Source organism: Sciurus carolinensis, chromosome 2 (genome assembly GCF_902686445.1).
Source record: "Sciurus carolinensis chromosome 2, mSciCar1.2, whole genome shotgun sequence".
In the NCBI taxonomy this organism is placed as follows: domain Eukaryota; kingdom Metazoa; phylum Chordata; class Mammalia; order Rodentia; family Sciuridae; genus Sciurus; species Sciurus carolinensis.
Window position 1 is genome coordinate 35,183,997 of NC_062214.1, and position 23,337 is coordinate 35,207,333.

At 40.3% G+C, this 23,337-nt stretch overlaps 1 protein-coding gene across 2 annotated transcripts in view; it reads left to right on the forward strand.

Annotated features, from left to right (window-relative positions):
* The first annotated feature begins 1,117 nt into the window (after positions 1-1,117).
* Positions 1,118-23,337, forward strand: part of Snap25 (synaptosome associated protein 25) — an 85,454-nt gene continuing 63,234 nt past the window's right edge. Inside the window, exon 1 of one of the 2 annotated variants that reach the window (XM_047538766.1) lies at positions 1,118-1,269. The gene's annotated coding sequence lies outside the window, so the exon portion shown is untranslated. Of the gene's footprint in view, positions 1,270-9,644; positions 9,753-23,337 lie in introns of those variants that run through there. The other variant, XM_047538767.1, reaches the window with a different exon arrangement.

Genomic DNA, 23,337 nt, shown 5'->3' on the forward strand with positions numbered 1-23,337 from the left:
TGATTATTTTATGATTATTATTTCTAATCTCTCGTATGACCATTGCAAGTCGCCTTTTTCACTCACTCCCCCATCTAAGCATCAGAGGGTCCCCAGGACAGCCTCAGATACCCAGAGTTTGCGAACTGAATGAAACACCAAAATTTTGTCGCATTCCTGGCCATCCTTGAACTCAAGGCTCTCCACCTTCTCTACAGATGTCTGGTCCAATAAAGCATGTACGTGACATAAAATCCCAGGCTCCCACTGCAAATCCGACCGAAAACAGCGTCATCTATTTTGCCCTGGGCAAACTACTCTCAACTCCAAGCCCTGAATCCTGGCAAACCCACGCTAGTTGGGTTAACTACCCTTCCCTCCCCCTTTTCCCAACTTATTTGATAAATCTCAGTGATAACTGCTCTGACGTACTTTAAAATAAAACATTCGAGTCTCCCTCCCCAACTGACCATATTAATGCAAACACCAAACCCTGGATTCTGCTTAAATAAAGAAATCACTCATAAAAGTAGCAACCCACGTAGCCTGGCCATATATGGAGCTGATGAAGGATGACAGGAATACCCCTTCGGACCCTTTTCTTAGGAGAAAACAATTCTCAGTTGAAATCCGCCCCCACTCCTTCCACCTTTCGCTCCTCCTCAGCTTTCCTCTCCCCTTCTCTGACTTAATTCTGCTGGGGTGGGGGGGGGGGGGCGGATACACACACACACACACACACATAAATATACACACACACATATACATACATATTTATAGGCACATATGCTTATATAGATACACATACATGCACATAAACACATGTATACACACACATATGTATACACATTCACAAATAAAACAAAGGCCATCAGGAAAACTGTCGCACGATAAATGTGTTGCCCAAGACTGAGTGTTAAAATGGAGTCATAAGAATCTTCTTACTCGGGTGTTTATAAAGGACTAAAATACAGAGGTTTGCAGTAAAGCGCACAGGGAGCTGAGTCAAGCGCTCCGCACCTCCCGGCTCCTCCCCTCCCACCCCCAGACAGCGTCCTCCCTCCGCCCTCCCCCCAGCACACTTCCTCCCCGCCCCTTGAGGAGACGGCTATTAAAAGCTGCTGACGTCAAAAGGGACGGCCATCTTTGATGAGGGCAGAGCTCACGTTGCATTGAAGACGAAACCTCGGGGAGGTCAGGCGCTGTCTCTCCTTCCCTCCCTGTTCCGTGGCTCCTCCACACTTGCAACCTGCAGGGACTCGGCTAACACCACCCTCTGAAGAAGCAAAGGTAAGGAACCCCCTCCCCGATCGAGATTCTGGTTCTGGATGGCTGCATACCCAGAAGGGACCAAAACTGGGCAGACCAAGTGAGCTTGGGCAAATAACAAGTATTCGTGCACTTAGGGTGCGGTATTCCGTGTGTGCACGTCTGGCTAGACTCTCGCCTGGGGCTTTATAAAAGTATTTTCGAGGTGAGCTGCTTGGGGAAGAGATGAATGGGGACACTGCGGATGGAGCAAGGGGAAGGAAGAGCAAGGATACGTGCGGAATAATAACTTACTCTTTTGAAACAGTAGTGGGACCCCCTCTCTCTTCCATCTTGCGATGCAGTTTTCAGAGATGTTTAGGTTGTTAGGTTTATTGTTGTTGTTGTTGTTGTTTTCTGTAGACCCCCAAACAGGACAAAACAAAAAAGCCATCCTGTCGTTCTACCCCTATTATTATGACTGTTGTCGTTAGGGCGCTATTATCCAAGGGAGAATTAAGGAGCCGGCAGGGTGTGGGCGCTGGGGAGGCGAAAGCAGAAGGGGGGAGTTCCCGCCGCGGGCAAGCTGAGCTGCGGCAGCGACAGCAGCCTCCATGCCCCACGGACTTGATTTATGCCGCCTGCTCCACGTCAACTGCAGGCTGGCGGGAGGCGGGCAGGTCGTGCTGGGTGGGAGGGCTCTGCGGAGGGCTGGCGCGGGTGGGCTCGCCTGGAGGACTGCGGAGGCATGCACTCAGCACCCTGGACAGCACAGCAATACTCAGGGCTCGCGCTAGTGTTCGCGACCTTTCAGAACCGCGGACAGCGGTCCGGCTGCCGCTCCGCATCTACCTGCGGCAGAGATGCCTGGCCAGCATTAGACGTGCCAGGGCTTGAGGCCAAATTGGCTTTCTGAGACCCCGGTCTTACAGAGACTCTTAATAGAACAGGCATGCTAGGTTAAAATAATAAATGAATAAATCCTGTCCGCAGGGACTTCTCTACAGAAAATTGCCTGGTATCTTCACCTCCTGAATGACTTCAAAAAAATAATAGTCTACTTGTGGAAATTTTCTGTGTTGCTCTCCACTCCTTCTTTCAAGTGGGAAATAAATACATCTTTTGAAATACATTTATTCTCCGGTATGATATCGAGGTTTTTGTTTTTAACACAAGGTAGATCTGTCTATAGATCTTGGGTGGGCAGGAGATGGGTATAAAAGAAGATGCCAACACTGTTTATAGAAGTAATATATCTCTATACGTATTTCCATTTGATTAAAATGAAGGATTAGCTGAACTAAGCAGAATCAACTTTAAGAATGAATCCGAATCCTCCTTCCTCTTCCTTCGCCCTTTACTCTTTTAATTAGGCAGGAACACTAGCACTCAGCCTCAAAAATACATCTCTGAGAAATATTGCAGATTCTTTAGTGTATATATTTATCTTCTTTGGTCACGGTTTCAGAGCTAAGGGAAGTATTTCTTATCAAAATTGCTTACAGCAGACTGATAGTCTTTGATTTTGACAACATTAGGACTAGTCTTCCTCAGAAGAATTCAACTGTGTCCTTTGGGGTAATGCAGGTGAAGAACCATGGTGTTAGGCTGACTCTGGATTCTGACCTAAAGATCTACTGCAATTTCTATTATGGCACTGCGGGATTTTGCTGAGGCAGTGATAAGTACTTTAACCATTTTCCACTCTGAGACTATGAGCCTCTGAGTGAGCAAAAATCATCACAAGGGATATAAATGTCAGTTTGAAAGAGATTCAAAAATTGTCACTAAATGACCAGGATCAAAATTGTACTATTTGAGTAGTTAGTAAAGAAGAGTAACAGCATCATATGTAAGAATATATACAACGTATTAAAGAAATGCTATCATGAACCCAAAATAAGATCTTGAATTGTGTTTAGTTGTAACTCCAATCATCTGCATTCTAAAGATACTAAAATTTCCTGTCCACATACAGAAGGTGATTTCATTTCCAGCTGTTTATTTCCTAGTGTGTCTCCTTTTTATGGATAGCCATGTTTCCATGTATGTATGTGTTTATCTATTATTGTTCATGGATGTAAAATTATTTGGGTGGAAATCTTTTCAAGAATGTATAACTGCATGGAAGAAGTTTATAACTCTGAAGTCTTCAGACAAAATAAACAACAGTGTTTTGGTGGTGGAAGGAAAGGAGGAAATATGTGCAAGAGTCTTTAAAAATGCTTTAACTTCATGCTACATGTTCAGACACCTCTGCGTTGTTGCGTCAAATGAAAAGCCTAATGCTGCCAGAATTATGTGCTTGGACATTAGTAATTACTGCTGGGTTTGTTTGCTAGTGGAAGACTAGAGGAGGAGGGAGGTAGAGGACTGCAGTCAAACTGGCAAAGGGCACAGAGCTGGAAGGAAGAAGCAATGTGCACAAATATAGAACTAATTCTAGAATAGCTTACTGAGAAATTAAATACAAATATAATCAGAGCATGAATTTAACATTTATGTCATTGACAAGCTTCAGGGGAAATAAATCAGGAGATTTTCCATTTTAAGTTTGATCTTAAAAATCCAGGGCAATGCGGTAAAAGAGGCAGGAGCAGACAGACATAAGGATGAGCCAGGATACATTCATGCAGACCCTTAGGTGGTCTTATTTGTTCATTGGCATTTTCTGCATTACCATCTTGGCATTCAGATTACAGAACAATGTACTATGTTGGTAAACCCCGAAGAATTCAGAATTTTATTTTTACTTTGTTAAACAGGAACAAATGTAATATAAACCACCCTGTAATTACCTTGTCAAAAGATATCCCTAATCTCTAAATATTAACCCCAGGGCAAGGATTATCAACTGAAAAAATGATGTTTTTTCCAGTGACATCTAAGAGCTGCGTAGCAACTGGCCTTCAGTACATGTAGGTTTTGACTATTAGTAGAAATGACAAAAATAATTTTAGAGGTGAGAGAGGAAACATGGAGAAAAAATAAATAATTCTGCTTTTTTGATGATGCTCTATGAATAAACAACATTTCTTACACTATGGGGCCACTTTACTATTCTAGAAAGGTAGGAAAATTCACGTTTTCAACCTCAGCACTGGGTACATTTCTGCAGTGTCATCCCTTGTCATCAGGGACCAACCTGATAGGAAGATATTGATCAATCAGTAAGCACTAGATACATAAATGAATCACACAAAGGGTATAAAATGTCATGGTCATCTGGTCTTTGACCTCAATTAAATTTAGGATCTAGCAATCTTAATAGAAACAGCAATAAACCTGAATAAATAATATCAGAATGAAAATAAAACAGTAGAAGAAAAATTATGAGGGCATATGTAATTAAATTTTCAAGTGAATGTGATCAATAATAAGGAATATGATTTCAGAAGAGGGTAATGTCAAAGTGAACTTGAATGATTTGATAGAAGAAGTAGGACTTAAGCTGTCCTTTGAAGGTCGGTGAGAGATTGGGAAGGTCTGCTAAGTAAAAGTTATAGTAAGTATAAGCAGGATTTTAAGTTAGGCAAGCCCAAGCCATCTGTGGTCAGCAAACCCTGAAAATAATGACATGTGGGAAGTTTTCTAGAATGGGCAGTTGGAGCTGTTTATAGCAGGCTTTGAATGCCAACCTGAGAATTTGATTCTTTATTATCTAAAGTTGATTTCTGAGCAGAAACTGATATAGCAAAGTAAACAGGTCCTTTTTAATATCCAGGAATTGCTTTTGATAGAGTATATTTAATCTGTGCTCCTCCAGCAAAAGGTGGGAGTCAAACAATATCATAAAGAGTTATTCACTATTTAAAAAATCAGTCTTAATTTAAGCATCATTTATAATCACTCTTCAGGAAACACCTGCATGAACATATGAGCCTTGTCCAGAAACTAATTGTAAGTTTCAGTTTTCCATTACTGATTATAACAAATTATTTGAGATGAGCACCTACCAGGGAGATTAAAAGGCAGTTCAGGAATCTGATGATGAGAGGCTGTGGAAGGTACGCTTGAATAATAAACATGATGCAGAATTCTCTCTTTCACCCTCTGAGTATTCTGCATTGTCAAATATACTGACTGGATAGGTGAAAGAAAGATGTCAATTCTTCTGGGTGTGTTTCAGGCTGCATTACAAGTAGAGCCAGCCCCAAGTAACTAAAAATGATGGTGGGGAGTGGGGATTCTATGGCAACATTTTCTAAAGCTGGGGTGAGATGAAGTGGGCAGCACATCAAATTTCTTTCCCTACTGACCTTGCCAAGAATTGCTAGTTACCCTCACTCCAGGGCTAGTTTGAAGATAGAACTATACACATTTCCTTCTTAACCTGTGGTTACTACTCTCACAGCAAAGCTTCAAAATTCCAAATGCTGATAAAACTGCTGAACCAAAATAGCTTCATGTGGAGGAAGAAATGGCAGTTGCAGACATAGATTTTGTTGCTGTTTCATTCTGACTATGTAGTATCAAGAGATTATCCTCCTTTCTTAACCAAAATGTTGACAAGAGAGACATGGTAGGAAAATATTTGGATTTCCGAGTTGGCCACCTAGAAGAACTTTGATGGTAACAACATTTGATGTATTAGGAGGAGGTCAGGCTGGTGTATATTAAGCTGAATCCAGAGGGGCGCCCTCAGGTAAGAGGAAAGGAAGAGATAAGACATAGCATCCAGGAAGCAGAACATAGTGAATGGAAAACTTATTTTAATGTGAATTGCTTGTACAGAAGGAAGAGAAATTTCCAGAGAATCCTGACAGCACAGGAAAACTTCATATTTGCTATTGTTGCCATAACAATAATATCTGCTTTTTCTACATAATTTTCTTTACAGAAATCTCCAACACTTTGCCCAGTATAAAAGTCCCATCAGTTTCTGATTTCTAAATGAGTGATGCAAATTTCAGTCATATGTGTTCAGATATAATATTAGATAACATTGAATAAGCCATAAATCTGATTTAGAAGGACAGAGATACCCAAAGCAGTGATTAATTAGAACAGGCCTGTGGGGCAAAAAGAGAGTCACTCATTCCAAAAACTTTTACCTATACTAGCTCACTGAATGCCTATAGGCAGGTATATTATTTCCATTTCACAGATGAAGTAACTGAGCTCAAAATAAGACAAACTGTGGGCTGGGGAGATAGCTCAGCTGGTAAAGTGCTTGCCTCATAATCACAAGGCCCTGAGTTCGATCCCCAGTACTGCAAAAAAATAAATAAATAAATAAGACAAACTAAGTAACTTTTCACAGAGCAAAGGCAGGACTTAACTACAATGAGTTTAACTCCAGAAACTAAACTAGTAACTACATACAATGCTACTTCAACATCATCCACATTTTTCCTATTGGCCAAATGAGGCATAGAAAATGTACGTGATTTTTTACAACAATTTTTCTTCCTCATTTGGGCAGCAAGGCATGATGGTAAGACTGCTGGTTGGAAGCCAGGAGCCCCAGTGCTATCCCTGATGCAAATGCTTGTAATTTCCTGTTTTGGAATCCCAGTCTTTAAATAAGTCACTCAAGCACTGTTAAACTCAGTTCCTTCATCTGCAGGCTGACAGAAGTGGACTAATGTTGGTCAATAGCCCTACCATTCAGAAGCTGATGAAATCAGTGCTGAAAACCCCCTGGCAATGTGTCTGAAACTAGCAACCCATGGTCTCAGCTGGTGTTGCCTTAATAATACTTCAGTTACCAAAACCACCCTCCCCCATCATAAGATTAATGCATCCCTTGCTTCCCTCATCCTCAATCTTTTTTTTTTTTTTTTTTTTTTTGGCAAAATTGCTTTGACATCATTGTTCTGAAGCCCTTCCGGACAGACAAGAAATCCTGGCTGTTTACTCAAAGCCCTATTCTGAGTCATCACTGCTTTGGGTGTCTCCTGTCCTTCTTAATCAGATTTATAGCTGCCTGGCACATACTATTTCCTACAACCTGCCTAAACTTTCTATAATTATTTTTCAAGCTAAATTTATTGCTTTTAAAATTTCTTTCTAGATTCTTTTTTTTTTTTCCTTTTGGTCTGACTTAAAGCAATTTAATGGCTGCTCTTTCCTCACCCCTCCTTCTTCCACTGCCACTTAGAAAAGAAAAAACAGAAGCTTGTATAGAATTTGTGAGCTGTTAAGTGCTTACAGTGACACTTCTGTATGAACGGATTTACATGACAGTGATAGCCAGCTCAAAGACTGATCACATAGGACTGGGGGGTTACTCAGTGGTAGAGGGCTTACCTAGACTTCTCAAGACCCTGAGTTTGATCCCCAACACTAGGGAGAAAAATTTCACAAGCCCCAGAAAGGACATGTGCCCCTCATTGTTATAACCTACTGCAGATAGCAGTATCCTTTCACCAAATTAAAGTGTTATATCACAGGAGATCTTAATTGATTTTTTAAATTGTGGATTCACAAATGTTAACCTCAACAGTGATTAGCTGATTGGTAAGAACAAATCTGTATCCCCCAAAAAGAGGTGGGTGAAAATCCCGTTTATGGATTAGTATTTCCTTTTAAATGCTTAACAACTATTCTAGAGAAACTCAGTCAAAGTGAATTACATTCGGCTTGATGCTGAATGACAGTTGTACTAGGTTTATGGCTCGCTTTTTTGTGGAAAAATATATTTGATCCCCTTTATTTTTGTTGTTGTGGTCGACCTATTTGATTCATATTACCCAAAGATATCTAACTCTCCTATCTTAAGACCATTTGCCCTAAGTGCTGACTCACCATGTCTTGTCTTCCAAGGTGGTCCATTTTTATACTTAAAAAGCAAGGTTATTTTGCTCCAAAGTGACGGGTTCTACAAAATGGTCATCTAGTCCCAGCTTCTCCATCACTTCTTTTATTCAAATGACACTAGTTACAGATTTTTTTGAACTTGAGTAATGACTTTCCATGCCTGTAGACTTGAATCAGTGATTTCTGTCCTTTCCTAGTTAACGGCATGGAAGAAAATAAGAAAATGAAAGTCTCTTAAATGCCCCCCTGAGGCCAGAGTTCAGCCCTGCACTCCTGCCTCATTCCTGTAATGGAGAATTCTCTTTGAGTTGAACTCTAAAAGACCTGCAAGCTGGACTGAGTTCCTTGTTGTGGAACATCTCAGGTCAATTTGTTGATCTCCTTTATTTATAGTCATTTTTTACCCAATCTCAAAGAATCATAACTGGAAAATTGAAAAACAGTGAATTTTAAAATATCCATACAGTTAGTCAAGAATGGCTGATGGTTAGCAATAGATAAATTACATTGTGACTTCCTCACTAATATACAGAAAGAAGAGGGAAATACATGCTGGAAAGTCTGCTGGAAAGAACATTGGCAAATTATTTCCATTTGCAATAGTCCCATTGAATGAACTTTTTTATTTTAATGGAAAGTCCATTATAACGTCACTTCACTAGAAAATTGCACTAGAAATCAAAATAGCATTCCTGATTTACACTCAAAAAATTGCTGAATGTAATTTTTTTTTTCAATTTCAAGATGACTTTCCATGTATGCCTCAGACATAATTAGCCATCATGGCACTCTTAATTCATTTATTCAACAAGTATTTATTGAGCATCCACCACGTACCAGGAAACACACAGTTCCAAAAATACAACAGTAAATAAGATGGCGTGTTCCCACCTTCAGTGTAATAGACTAAGCATCCCCTTTGGGGATATTATTGTTTTAGATATGTTTCAAATAGGATCACTTTTAGAATATAAGACATTAACACAACTTAGAAAAGGACTCTCTGTCAAAAATATGCAATTGATTGATGGTTTCTACTAAGTGGTCAGTAGCTATAGCAAGATTATTACATTATAGGTGAATATACATCAAGAATTAGCCTCATCCATTGAGGAACCAAGAAAATACCTAAGGCATGTATTGGTATAAATTTGTCTTTATTTATATGGCAATCAACTAGGATGAAAATATTCCTTAAATATGTGCCTATATTCCAGTACCCTAGTCTCCTGGAACATTTTCCTAGATAGACCGTTTCCTACCATTCAAGGGGAGAAGAAGTAAAGCCTTCAAAAAAACATGGTACCTTCTAGGCCCCAATCGCTATTCCCAACTCTAAAACTCGTGGAGAAATGCAAGAACAGGGTGACCAAGAGAGAAATGCAATGTCCATTGGTACCTCCCAAGTCAATCTACTTCCCTCTTCTGAAAACCCCTTTCATTAAATATGGTTCAGTGATTCAGGATCAAGCGGATACATGTCTTAGTCCCCCAACCCCTGTGTTTAAAATTTTACCTCTTCTTATCCATTAGCAATGTTCCTACCTCCCTTATAAGATGTATCACATTGCTTTGTAATTACCTACTGATAACATTTCTCTTCCTTAGTTGACTGTGGAAGTTCTTAAGAGCAAAGACAATATCTTAGACATCTTTGAATCCTCAGTACCTATAACAGTGCCTGTCACACATCAGGTACGTAGGAATGAATGTGTGACTGGGGATACCAGCTACCCCTTTGCAGAGAAAAGAATTCTACCACTGTAAGTAATTCTACATTTTATTGATGAAATTTTCTAATCAGACCAATACAGTAATTGTTTATAGCCCTGCAAGTAAATTCACCCTAAATGTTGGAATAAAATTATGTCTAATAAGGTACTTCAGTTCACCCACCAAAATAATTTATTCTCACCTGCTGTTTTATCACCTATGAGTCAGGGATTAAAATGCTAATGAAAGATGAGAGAATTCTCAAGAAAATCATTGCTAAAAGCAGGGTTTATATTCAGAGATTAAAAGTCATTGCCTACGGGGGATTTAAGTCTGTTTCACATATAAAGCCAAGCTGTTTAGCATGCTTAAAATATACAGTTAAAATTATTTGCTATTCATTAGAATCAAAGAATGTTTTTATGCTACTGCCCATACATTCATTTTGACATATAACCACCAGGGACATTAGATTTGGGACTTGGCAAACTGTTATCTTCAGGGTCACATATTTGCTGCTGCTGTTAGAATTAGCATGGTGTACACAAGCTCCACATGTTGACTTGACTTCCTGGAAATTGTCCTCTAACATTTCCTTTTAAACAACCAGCATCCTCTTGCTCAGGAGCAAAAAATAACCTTGACATGATGTGGTTAATCAGTTTCATTTATCTTCAGGAAAAAGACATCACCAACTGAGTGTTGTCCCTCATTCTTTCTCACAAAACAAGTCTGCAACCAGAGTCAGTCCCTACTATCAGCAGACTATAAAGAAGATACCACTCACCAATCACAAAGAAAAACAATACATGATTGAATCAATGCCTATACTATGCCACCCTACATCCTTGTCATGTTATCTCATGTAATTTCCATGGCAATCTTTTTTAAAGAGTTTGGAACTCCTCTCCTTCCAACTGCAAAGTTCATGTCCCACTACCCCCCAACACACACACTTCATGATGAGTGTTCCCATGAGTTATGGGCAATCCATTGAGATTCTCTAATAGAAAGTATGCTCCTAGTGTATAGAACATGACTCAGAAAGGAGCTTAGTCCTCTGGGCTAAAGTCAGGTGACATATGGTGGTATAAAGGTGAGTTCCTTGAGCACTGAACTAAGTCAGATGACCGCACACCACTTTGGTGTTGTGACCCTGAACAAGTTCTACACTTTGGTTATGTGACCCTGAACAACTTACCTAACCCAAACTGAGTCTCAATTTGTACATCTTTAAAAGGAAAGGAAGCAATGACTACCATACATGTGTCTGGTGGTTGTCATGAGACTTAAGGGAGGTAATGCTTGTGAAGTGCTGTTACTTCCACCAATCTGAAAAAAAGAAAGAGACAGTTGTCACATTCCATTATTCAGCATTTGCCAAGCCAGATTTCCAATGTTCTTGATTGCAGGTTATTTGAAGGCCATATGCTTCTTTTCCCCTTTATTATGTTGTTTGCTTAGAGAAACAACAGGTCTTGGTATCACATTATTTTTAGCTTGAACAACATGCATGAGGGAAAGTATGTCAGTAGCATTTGACTTTTCTATTTGGGGGATAATTTTAAAATCCTTTGATTAGCATCTTTGCTTTTTTATCATAATTCTCAGAATAAAGTTTGAATACCTGAAGGGGCTCAGCTGTCATTTAACTAAAGACTGGTCCCATCTTGCTTAATATATTGGATCATAAAGGTCTTCAAGGAGTTAAAAGAAATGATATGAAAAATTCCTTGCTATCCTTTAGTTTATGAAAAAGAAATTTGCTGCAAGCTATTTAGTGAACCATTACTGAAACCACATCTGTTGGCTTCATTTTGAATTCAGCTTTGTGTTAAGGTTTTTTTGTTGCAGGGCTAGGGGAGGGAGGCTGGGTTCCTTATCAAATATTGTGTATGCATGTGTTTTTGTATGTGCACACAATACACAGCAGAGAGGTGTAAACCCAGATGTTTCTTGAGCCAGGTTTGATATAGATTCCTACATGTATCCCCTCATTATCAAAAAGTTAGTATAAAACCTACATAGGCAAGTTATATGAACTGCAAAATGTATGTTCCAAAATTGCATTCATGGAATGACTCTCCTTCAAAACTTGAAAAGGTTCCTAAAGAATTCTATGCAGCAATAACCTCAAATTCTGCTCTCAGGAGAATTCCTTAAAATGCAGGTCTACAAGATGAAAGAACTTGCTGGGAAAAAAAAGGTTTTGAAACTCATGCTATCTTTTGAGCATCTACTATATTTTTAATTATTATATTCCTATTTTTGCAGCTAGTTTATATTTAATTTCTACAGCAACTTCCTCAGTGGTGCGTATTATTTTCTAACACTTGAATCCAAGAGGATTCAAGATCTTGTCAAGGATTCTAAGTTGATAAATGCCACCCTCCCTGCACAAACCAGTTGATATATACACAAAAATTAAGACTAACAGATCAGACATTTTTTTAAAGCTCCATCAGGAGTTGGGGGTGCAGATTACAGTCAGTCACCAGAATGAGACTATCAGACATCCTTACTCCTTTCTAGTCTTCTAGTCCTACTCCAAGGCAAGACATTGTGACCCATAAGGAGAAAGGGATAAAGAAATATGTGTACTCAGACAGGACACCTAGAAAACCATAGGCCCTGCCCTCCCAGAGGACAGAATCTGTTTCATCAGACTTGCTGTTTGGCGAAGCAGAAAAATGCAAGCTTGCTGTGGGCAGGCAGATCTTAGAGAAAAGACCCAGAGGGAGAATGAGTTATGCTTGCTCATTGCCTAGTTCCCATCTCACACAGTCCTTAAGTCAGAGGTAGGAGGCACAAACAAAGGAAAGTATAGAGGGAATGGTGAAAACCATCTTTTCTATACTGGACCTCTCAAAGAGTGAGGACCCCATTTTATGGGGAAGTTGAGAATTGATGAGTCTTTAAGAGGGAGGAAAATGGTTCCTGCTGCTCCTATCCCGCAAATAAGGAGGTGAACTTAAGTTGGAATTTAAGATCCTAAATGCAATACCATTGACCTTCCATAATCAGAGATTCATTACTCTTAGGGCAAAATTTGTCAAACTTGTCTTATGAATGCACAGCATCAGCTTTACCTAGGAGTTGTTAGAAATGCAATTCTCAGATCCCACCCTAGACCTATTAAGTCTGAACTTAGTTGAGGGTTGAGGATGGAAACCTCTATTTAATCACCTCCAGGTGAGACTGAATTGTGCTCAAGTTTGAAAACCACTGTCCTAGACATATTAGTGATCCTTCAAATGTTCGCATCTGTCTCAAATGGAATGTTCTTTACTTACAAAAGCTCTTGCTGGGGGATTGGAGAAAGAATAGTTGTCCAGGGTCATTGTCTAGAAGTCTACCTTCTGACTTAGTAATAAAAGATGCTGTTGTGCATCAAGTGAGCTTGGAGGATAAGGAAAGGGAGCATCCAGAGTGAGGACAAGGGTCTGGTGTGGGGTGGGGTCAATGGGCTCCTTTGCAGTGCTTCCTTTCCTGCAACATCAGCTCAATCTCCAGTTTCCAGAATCTTTCCCTCAAAGCTTATCAAAACTTAAAGTCTCACCAAAGAACAATCTCTTGTCTCCTGCAGTCTCAGCCTATAGCCTCTGAAGGACACTAGAGAAGAAAGGCGCCCATGGTGCAGAGGAAAAGCAGTTTCCATCACTGCTCCTCTGGCCACAGAATATGTGCAAAGTGAAGCCTGACCTTTTCTGCTTATACCCTGCAAATTCCTGTTTTCTGCCCTGGATCAGAGCACCAGAAGTCCTTGGGGAAATAATTCTGATGCCTCAGATTTCCTTCTGCCCTCCTCTTAGAGTCATAGATTTGGGGAATTGGCGGAAACCATAAGAACTGCATTTTTAAGAAACAAGAAATGACAAGTTCCAGACATAAATCACCCACAAAGTCACAGGGTAAGCACTGCAGCCAGGTGTCCTCGCTCACACTGCTGTCCCCCATCCCACTGCCTTGCACCACCTCCACCACCTTGCCACTTCTGCCTCCATCTTGACCAAATTTTCTGTCTTGGGCAGGTCTACTCTCCAATCAGTATATCTCTCAGTTTATTGTTACCTTAAGAGGTCTTTGGCTTCAAATGGTAACCCAACCTCTGCAAATCAGGGTAGGAACTCCACTATGATTTTGCGCTGCCAAATAAAACCTCCTGAAAATGTTGGCTGTATTATGCTGATTTAGGCATTGCATATGGCAGAAAACAAAATATAAGTGACTTTGGTTAAAATGGAGATTTATTGGCTTAAAGAATCTAAGTAAATATCAAGCAGTTAAGCCATAAGAAGTACAGAGAATTAGCTGGAATTCAGAACAAGTCAAACACAGTATTCAGATATTACCAATGTGTTTCCCCCTTTCTTTCTTTCTCTGTCTCTCTCTCTGTCTCTCTCTCTCTCTCTCTCTCTCTCTCTCTCTCTCTCTCTCTCTCTCTCTCTGTGTGCGTGTGTGTGTGTATACTCCTCCTGTCCTTGCTTCTTTCTGTACATTGAATTCATTTTCTCTTGTTAAAAAATCACTTCTTCCCTTTACACACTACAAACACAGGCAATAAATTTGTACTTCCTGCACATTCACTATGTAAAAGGAACTGTACTTATTGCCTATACCCTGTGTTCAAAAATCTCAAGGACTGTCTGTGATTGGCACAACCTGAACCAGGTGCCCAATCTGTTGTGGGGGTGGAGTGTCCTAAAAGAGTATTATTTACATACTGGAACCACACAATTCAACTGAAGGAAGGACTAGTTTCAAAGCAGACACAATAAACCATCTTTCTTTCTTTTCTCTAAAAGCTTGGGTTGAACAATAAGCCACAGGCAAAATCTCTGCTGCTTTAGAATAACCTACCTCATCCTGAAGAACATTAAGGGAACCCAACAGTAATGAGGAAAAATGCTTCTTTTACGTTTTTCTGGGCTCATACTTTGCTGGTTCTATAGACTGTTCCCTCCACATGACAATTTTTTCATCAAATATTTATCGTGCCCCTACTATGTACCAGGCACTGCTCTAAGCAATAAAAGTAAACATAGAACAAACCAAATAAAGTTCTTGTTCTATTGTTATTATTGTTATTATTAAGCAGTGCTGGGGATTGAACCTAGGGCCTTGAACAAGCTAGGCAAGCATGCCAGTTACATCCCCAGCACAAAGTTCCTGCTCTAATAAACCTTCCTTTTTAGTACAGAATGACAGACAATGCCATGACCAAACAATGGAAATAGAGTAGTAATATCAGGGGTAGAATTTGAAAGGGTCATGGTGGAAGGTTTCTCTGAGAGGTGGCATTAACAGAGACTAACTTATCTGTGGGATCAATGATTTTTATTCCCACCTCATTTTACACCTTCTGCAGAATGCTAGCACTTGACTCCATCATTTACCATCAACAAAAACAAACTATGCCTTGGTCTGAATAACAGATATGCTTTCTCTTCACCTTTTCACTTCTCTCCCAGATTTCAAGTACCTACCACTTCAGGTACTGTAGGGGTGCCAGGCTAGCTCAGGCACAGGTAAGGGCTGCGGAGTCAAGACCCCCAGACTCCAGGAGTTGGGTGGAAGCAGGCTTGTGGTGAGCAGCCTGCAAACTTGTTTATTGCAGGAACAGGTATACATTTTATAAGTTTCTTGCCCAATCACAATGTGCCATGGGGGATCAGACAACCAGGCTCCTATACAGGTTCCCTTGGTAACACTAACTCAACTTGGGGCAGTGGTTTACTTTCCTCCTAGGTAGGAGAAGTGGAATGCTCCTCCCTGCAAGTTTACACACTTGAGACATTAACTGCTGTGAACCAAGAACTAGGATTTCTCCCAACAAGGTACTGTGAAGGAAAGCAACATCATGAAATCCAAACATCCTACAGTAGTAGAAAGGAGAGATAAGTTTGATCCTCTTGTCCAGGTCTTTTCTCCTCTTGCTCATTGTGCTTCTTAGCATGACTCTGCTGTGTGCACAGAAGTACAGTTGAGCTGGGACTGCTATGACTTCTCTATGCTGACTTGAAGATTAGAACCAAACCAAGGAACGTGTCATGGAATATTAAGCCAGGTGGTAGATTTCCTGTTAAACTTAAGATTCACACTTGTAGTTCCTTCTAGAGCTAGTTAGACTGTGTCCCATTTGAGCTTTAGGAGGACATTTGTGGAAAAGATATGAGTATGAACCCTTGCCTCCACCACCATAATATTTAACTCTGTCTCAAATGTCCTTAGGCATAATGTGGGGAGGGAAATAAAAGGAGGGAAGGAGAGAACTTCCTGACTCTGCATTCACTGACTCATTTTTGCATCCATCACCAAAAAGGCCCAATGTAGAGCTGCATCATCTATGTCCCAGTGAGAAAGTAAATGCTGAGCGTTGGCACTTAATTGGATGATGGGATACAGATAGATTATAGAAGGGGAGAACTGGGCCCTAAGATGCTTTTTGACTACAAGATCTTGCCTCTGTACCAACAAATTCAGATTCAAGTTCATATTCTCATTCGACTTGTTCTAGTTCCTTCTTGCTCTAGTATTTCAGGAGTCTAGTTTGTATTTCTTTTAATTGTTTTATTTACTTGAACTTGTTTTCAACTTTGTTTTCCTGAGTGAAGCTGGTTATGTATTATTAAATTGGAAATGTCCTCCATACCAGGACTTGAAACTCCCTTTGGTTGGCCCTGTTATAGGCTTTCCCTCCCAATTCTACTAAAAACTCTGGCCCAGTAAATCAGAGTTGGCCTCTCAGGGAAGTTGGGAAGATCCCCTTAAACACTGTTGATGTGCCTCTTGGATTTTACAGGCTGGTGACTTCAAAGAATCCTGACTTATATAAGCAGACTAAAGTTTTATCAGGTCACTTACCCAACAATTGCCTTCATTCACCTGCATCTATTTAATGATACTCGTTCCCTTTTCCAAATTGTTTCCCCACTATGATTTAATTTTTTAACTACATGACAGCTCTGTAAAGGAAGTGATAAAGAAACCATTACCACTTTGCAATTTTAAAAACTGGGGCATAAGAAGTTCAACTGCCCTGAAAAATATCACCTACTTATTCAATGGCAGGGATGAAGGTGAACCAGATGTCCCATTCCCCCATCTTACTCTTAATCCATAAATTAAAAATAATTGATTGATAGATTTAATACTATCTAAAAACTTATTTTATCTGAACAATATTGAATTTGCATCAAGTATCTTTAATCATAATGGGCTAAGGTTGAGTATTTGCTCTCTAATTTACCACAGAGCCTAACATCACTTATATACCTGCTCTAGTCCACACATTTTTATTACATTTTCAGCCCTGTAGGCATTTGGGTTTGCTTCCATTGCTACACAAGTTATGAAATTCTTGGTGGTTCTTTGATGTGCCAGAATTAGATATGACTGGAAGTTTCCAGAGTTATACCACAAACTCTTCCTGTGAGTGCCTTCAGATGTTATATAAATATTTTGAGAAACAAAACTTGGCAAGTAAGCTGCACCAGACAGACCACCAATTTTTTTTTTGTCTGAATAGAGCTCAAGGAGTCTTAGGATTTTTTTTTTGTTAGGTTTTTTTTTTTTTTTTTTTTTTTTTTTTTTTTTGGTTTTTCCCACATACCCCACTGGAAATGTAGTATGTCTATGATCCATTTTCAGTGTGATACATTTTTTTTTTTTGTGGTGCTGGGAATTGAACCCACAGCCTTGTGCTTGCAAGGCAAGCCCTTTACTGACTGAGCTATCTCCCCAACCCAGTGTGATGCATTTTAATGTATAAAATTAAATACACCGACTACCTAGGAAACCAACTATATTGAAGTAAAGTTATCAAAATATTTAAAAAAAAAACAAATTTGTGATGTAGTAACATGTGGTCTTCTTTAAATTAAAGCCTTAAGTAGTAATATTGAGTGGTAAGTCTAATAACTACCATGATTTCAAAGTGGTAATGAGAATTATGATATTTTAAGATATCTACAATGACTATAAAGTGATATGAAGACATCTGAGGTTTCTACTCATGACACATGAGGGTCTGAGACCTCCTGCACCCTTCTGGGTGGTAGAGTGGGAGGAAACCAGCCAATAGGACCCATATGCTATTGAGGCACCAGTGACAGCTAGGAAACCCTGAAGCTCTTATTTTTGTTGTATAACAAAACACCCCAAATTGTAGTTGCTTAAATATCAACTGTTTATTTTTGCTCATGAATCTGAAGGTTCAGTCAGCTGGTAGATTGGCTAAGGTCTGCTGGGTCTACATTGACTACACTAACTCTTGGCTGGGCATCAGTGGTGACTAGATAATTGTCCGACAGGCTAGCCTGAGTATTGGTATATGGATGTGGTGGTAATTACAGTTCCCTGAAATAGCAAGAAAGAGTGAGTCCCAATGTGAAAGCACTTTTCAAGTCTCTGTTTTGGCCACATTTGCTATTGTCTCATTAAGTCACATGGCCAAACATAGAGCCTACATAAAAGGGAAACTGTGGATACTGAGAAGGAAATAATTACAGGAATCTTTACAAAAAAAAAAATAAAATAGCTCCCACCAATCTTGGGAGCATAATTCAGAAAAGGTCTCCATCAGCTAGAGACTAGGCACTGGGTTCTGAATGTCCATCCTGGGGCTACACATATTCCACTAAATCATAAAAAGCAGAGAATTTAGACATGGATCATTATTACCCTGCCCTCACAAGCCTTAAAGTTTCTTCTCTAGTCAAACTTGGAACCCTCAAGTTGAAACTTTTGGTATCTTTGGGTCAAGAAGGTAATTGCATCTCTCTAAGAAAGCTAAGCCATTGCAGACCAGGGATCAGGTAAATTCAGGGCAAGGTCAAATAGAAATTTTTTTTTCCTCTTAACAACAAAGATAAGTAAGGCTTTCTGAATTCAGACTGGAAAAAAAAATCAACCTTTCACTATTTTGTGGTGGTATTTCTTTATTGAAAATTTCAATTGGACCTGTCTTGGTAAAGGACAATTGTATTCGAGTTATTTTTTCTATCCCTCCATAAGTTTCCCCCGTTCAAACAAGAAACCCCTGCTTTCTCCTCTAATTTTAGTATTTACCTGTAATGCTAGAAACAATTCTCAGGCACTGTCTGCCCAGTGAGTGCTTTGGCCATGGTAACCCAAGGGAGGAGGCAGTGGAAAAAACCCTGAAGGCTTTTCAACTGTGCTGCTACGTCACGGAAAACTAGCCAGGTCTCACAGCAGGCCTGACCAGAGCCTTCGCCTTAGTTAGTTCATAGATTAGCAGGGAGCAACTGACTCACCCAGCTGCCTAGTCAAGCACTTCCAAAAAGCATTCTGAGTTTTGGCTGTACATTTACTCAACCCACTTCTGACATCAATGGCAGACTGCTGAAGATCTGGTCCTGAAAAAAAGAACTATCTACTTTTTCAGATCCAGTACCAACTTCAGTTTTTACCCAAAGCAAATAAATAAATAATAACCCATCTGAGTTATTTAGTTGGAAGGCTGTTTTAGGTTGGATCCTTCCAGAAGAAGATCCCAGATAAAGAATGTGAGTGCATATATTTTATTTGGAAAATGGTCCTAGGAAGCACTGGTAGATGAGTAGAGGATCTCTGGGGTGGTTGGAAGGGAACCAATCCAGGGGTCATTAATTAGCATGTTGCCATCTTCCAGGGCTCAGTTCAGCTAGAGATCTCTCTGGTAGAGAATTACAATATGCCCAAATTTACCCATCGGAAGGGCAAGAAATCTAGGGTATTTATGCACCAACTCCCATCCTTTAGTGGCTAAGGGCTATTCCTGGGGGTGTAAGTTTGCATCCAACACTATGGGAAGCCAAATCTACCCCTAAAATCAGAGAAAACCTTAAGGCTGTGAATTTTGCCTCACTTGCACTTCAGGTGCTCAGAAAAGGTGAGTGACAAGGGAACATAGGTGAGCATCAACTGACTACTCCAATTTTGCTGAATATCATGGCCACACACCACAAATGTCACAACAGCTATCTCCAGCTATGGCACATTGCTATCTCAGCCATTCATTTATTGACCACATAGTTATTTGAGCTCTTACTGAGTACCATTTATTGAACACCTATATGCCAGGTACTAACTATGGTTTTTGCATATACCATTTCATTTGATTCTCATGACAACCAGCAATGTTTTGTTAGTTTCATTTTGCAGCTGAGAAAACCTAGATGAAAAAATTGAGTCAGTCACCTTCGGTCCTTCAGCTTGAAAACAACAGAGGTGAGATTCCCTTGGGGATCCACCTTTAAGCCCAAGTTCCATCCATTCTAAGCCCCATCCCAATTAGATGGGGGATTCTAGTTTTCTGCTTATTAAAGCCAGGGTTCAATGTTGCCTGCCATTTTTACTAAATTTTTCTCTTCTCCCTTCTTTATCTACCTTGCTCTTTTATCTCTTTTCTCACGTTGACTCCAGGAAATTAACTTTACTCCCTTAGGTGTTCCAAACCCTCTCTTGAGCAATGGGCCCTCTTACCTAGGCACTGTGACCATTGTCTCCAAACTCACCACATCATTGAATTTCCAAGGTGTTCCTTAAGCACCTCTCTGAGCATACCCCACCCCATGACCTGTGCTCCTTACACTAGCATGGGGCAGGCACTCTGGCATGTCCTGCTGCTTCTGGCTATTTTCCCCCCAGTGTTGTGTATTGAACTCAAGGCCTTGTGCATGCTAGGCAAGCACTTTACCACTGAGCTATATCCCCAGCCCTGCTGCTGGCATTTTAATGTAGAAGGAATCAGAATACCATCTCTTTATGTCATCATACAGTTCTGGGGCTGATTTCACTTGCAGGCCCCAAGCAAATTGAACATTTTTTTAAGTATCTGACCAAAACATAGGTCCCAATGTACTGTTGTTAATATTATAAAAAGAAGATGGTGTGGAATAGTTAATTCTAGCCTGCCAGCAAAAGAATGGGAAGGAGGTGGCTGCTCTTGCAGTCTTGGGAAGGATCCTTCCACAATAATCACAGAAACATTGTTTCCAGGTGGCAAAAAACATAAAGTGGGTGGGTGGGGTGCAAGAGAATGCTGCAGGGCTTCATTTTAGAACTCGCATATCCAACTTCGTGAGGAAGCTTAGAAGCCAACGTCAGTGAATGACTGATTCTCTTTATCCCTCACAGGCCAAAAACAGAAAATACAGTTGGAACTAAAATAAAATGAGCAGAGGTCTCTGATGGAAACTTCTGGTATAGATCAGTGAGTGCAAATTTTATACCATGGATCCCAATGAGTCATTTAAATGACAAAACCAAAGCTGTTTTAATGGTGAAAGAAGAGTGGGGCATCATTCATACCAGGTTTTAAATCCCACCTTCGACCCTCTACTCCAGAGTCTTTTGAACTACTGGGTATTTACTGACTCTCTGTGACTTTAGAGAACAACTGGGTCTCTTGAAAATGGGGATGCTGTCCGAACAATGCATTGTTAAGAAATTTCATCACCATGTGATCTCCCTGGAGTGTGCTTACTCAAACCCATATGGTATAAGTCAATCCCTCCACGTGGCCTCTTGATGCAATCCAGAGATGTGATGAACACAATTTGTATGAGCTGGGCACCGTAGCACACACCTGTAATCCCAGCAGCTCAGGAGACTGAGACAGGAGGATTGTAAACTCAAAGCCAGCCTCAGCAACTTAGCGAGGCTCTAAGCAACTTAGAGAGACCCCATCTCTAAATAAAAAATAAAAAGGTCTGGATGTGGCTCAGTGGTTAAGCACCCTGGGTTCAATCCCCAGTGCCCCCCCCAAAAAAATTTGGTGCATGAAGTTGTGCCCATGTAACACAGCATGATGTTTTTAATGAACGTTTTTATCAGCAGGAGTGAGTGCTGAAATAATGACAAAAAGCATAATACAGTAAATACATGAACGGGCAGCATGGTTGTTTATTGTTATCAAATAGTATGCACTGTACAGACTTGTATGGACTGTGCTTTTATACAACTCACAGTGCAGTAGGTTTGTTTACAATAGTGTCACCACCAACAGGTGAGCTATATCTTGCGTTACAGCAGTATGATAGCCGCTACATCACTAGGCAATAGGAATTCTTCAGCTCCGTTATAATTTTATGGGACCCCTGTCGTTTACACAGTCTGTCATTGACCAAAACATCGTTATGCAGTGCATGACTGTCTATGAAATTCACAAACACATACATCATAGGTGATATTTGAAGTAATGTAACTGCTCCAAAGAAAAACAAGATAAGGAGAACAGAAAGAATGATGAGGATACTATATCTAGGTAAGAGGGAGCATTTATATAAGTATTTTGGCTTTGGAACACAATTGAATTCTTCCTAGGCACAGGCCTGTCCACCTTTTAAAAAATTTTTTTATTCATATATGTAATTTTTTGAGGTGGGGTCTTACTACATTGCCCAGGCTGGTCTCAAAATCGTGGACTCAAGTAATTTTCCTCCTGAGTAACTGGGACTAGGGACTACAGACATGCATCACCATGCCCTGACTTGTCCATATTTTTAAAGTACAAACTAGATTTAATTTGGTAGCTTCAGGCAAGAGTAGAGCAGTACAATATTACTTTAAAAAGATCTTACATATTTCATATGCTATCAGACACTTAAGCTGGAGTGCTCTATGTATATGAGGTCATTCACATACTCACCCTGGCCAAATGCGGTGGGTACTCTTAATTTTACCAATTATAGATGGGGAAACTGAGGTTCTAAGGGGTAATAAGAAATATGTCCAAAGACCCTGCTAGTCAGTGGAGTAGGAATCACTGGAACGTACATGATCTTTTGACAAAGCCCATGTGATACACCACAATGTCCCCTGAGTTCTCCCTAAGTAGAGGAGCAGAGGAAGACAAGAGGAGGTGGAAGCCCCCTGACTTGTGGGAGGCAGCACTGGAAACCCACATGACCTTTCTAGAACCCAGGTATTCATTAGGTATAGCTGTGCAACAATGTCATGCACATCTACTGGCTTAAAGCAGTAACATTTCTTATTGCACAGTTTCTGTGGGTCACAAGTTGGGGCCCAGCATGTTCAGGATCTCACAAGACTGACATTCTGGGATCAGCCAGGGCAAAGTTTCCATCAGGAGCCTGAAGTTCAATTCCAAGATTACTCAGGCCAGTGGCAGAACTCAATTCTTCACATTGCAGGACTGAGGACCTTGTTTGTTGGCTGGCTGTCCATTCTCAATTCCCTAGCACATGGCCCCCTCACAGGTCATTTGCCACAGGACAGCTGACCACTTCAAGCCAAGCAGAAAGGGCTAGGGTCTTTTTATGAACTTTCATCTTATTAAATCAGACTCACCCCAAATAATCTCTTTTCTTACTGTCTCAAAATCAAATGATTGGGAACTTTAATTACACACATAGAATTGCTTTACCTTTTCCATTTATTTTAACCTAACCACAGAGCGACATCCTGGTGCCACCCAAACTCAAGGGAGAGAGATTATACTCAAAACTTTCCCCCAGGGGGAGGGAGCAGAAACAGCAGGGTCATCTTAGAATTCTACCTTCCCCACTGGGAAAAGCAAGATTCTGCCTCCTTCAGCCACTCTCCGAGAAGTCTCTCCTCTAAGTTGGGCAGGCTACTACCCCTGGAGAGAGCCATGGTGCACATCTCACA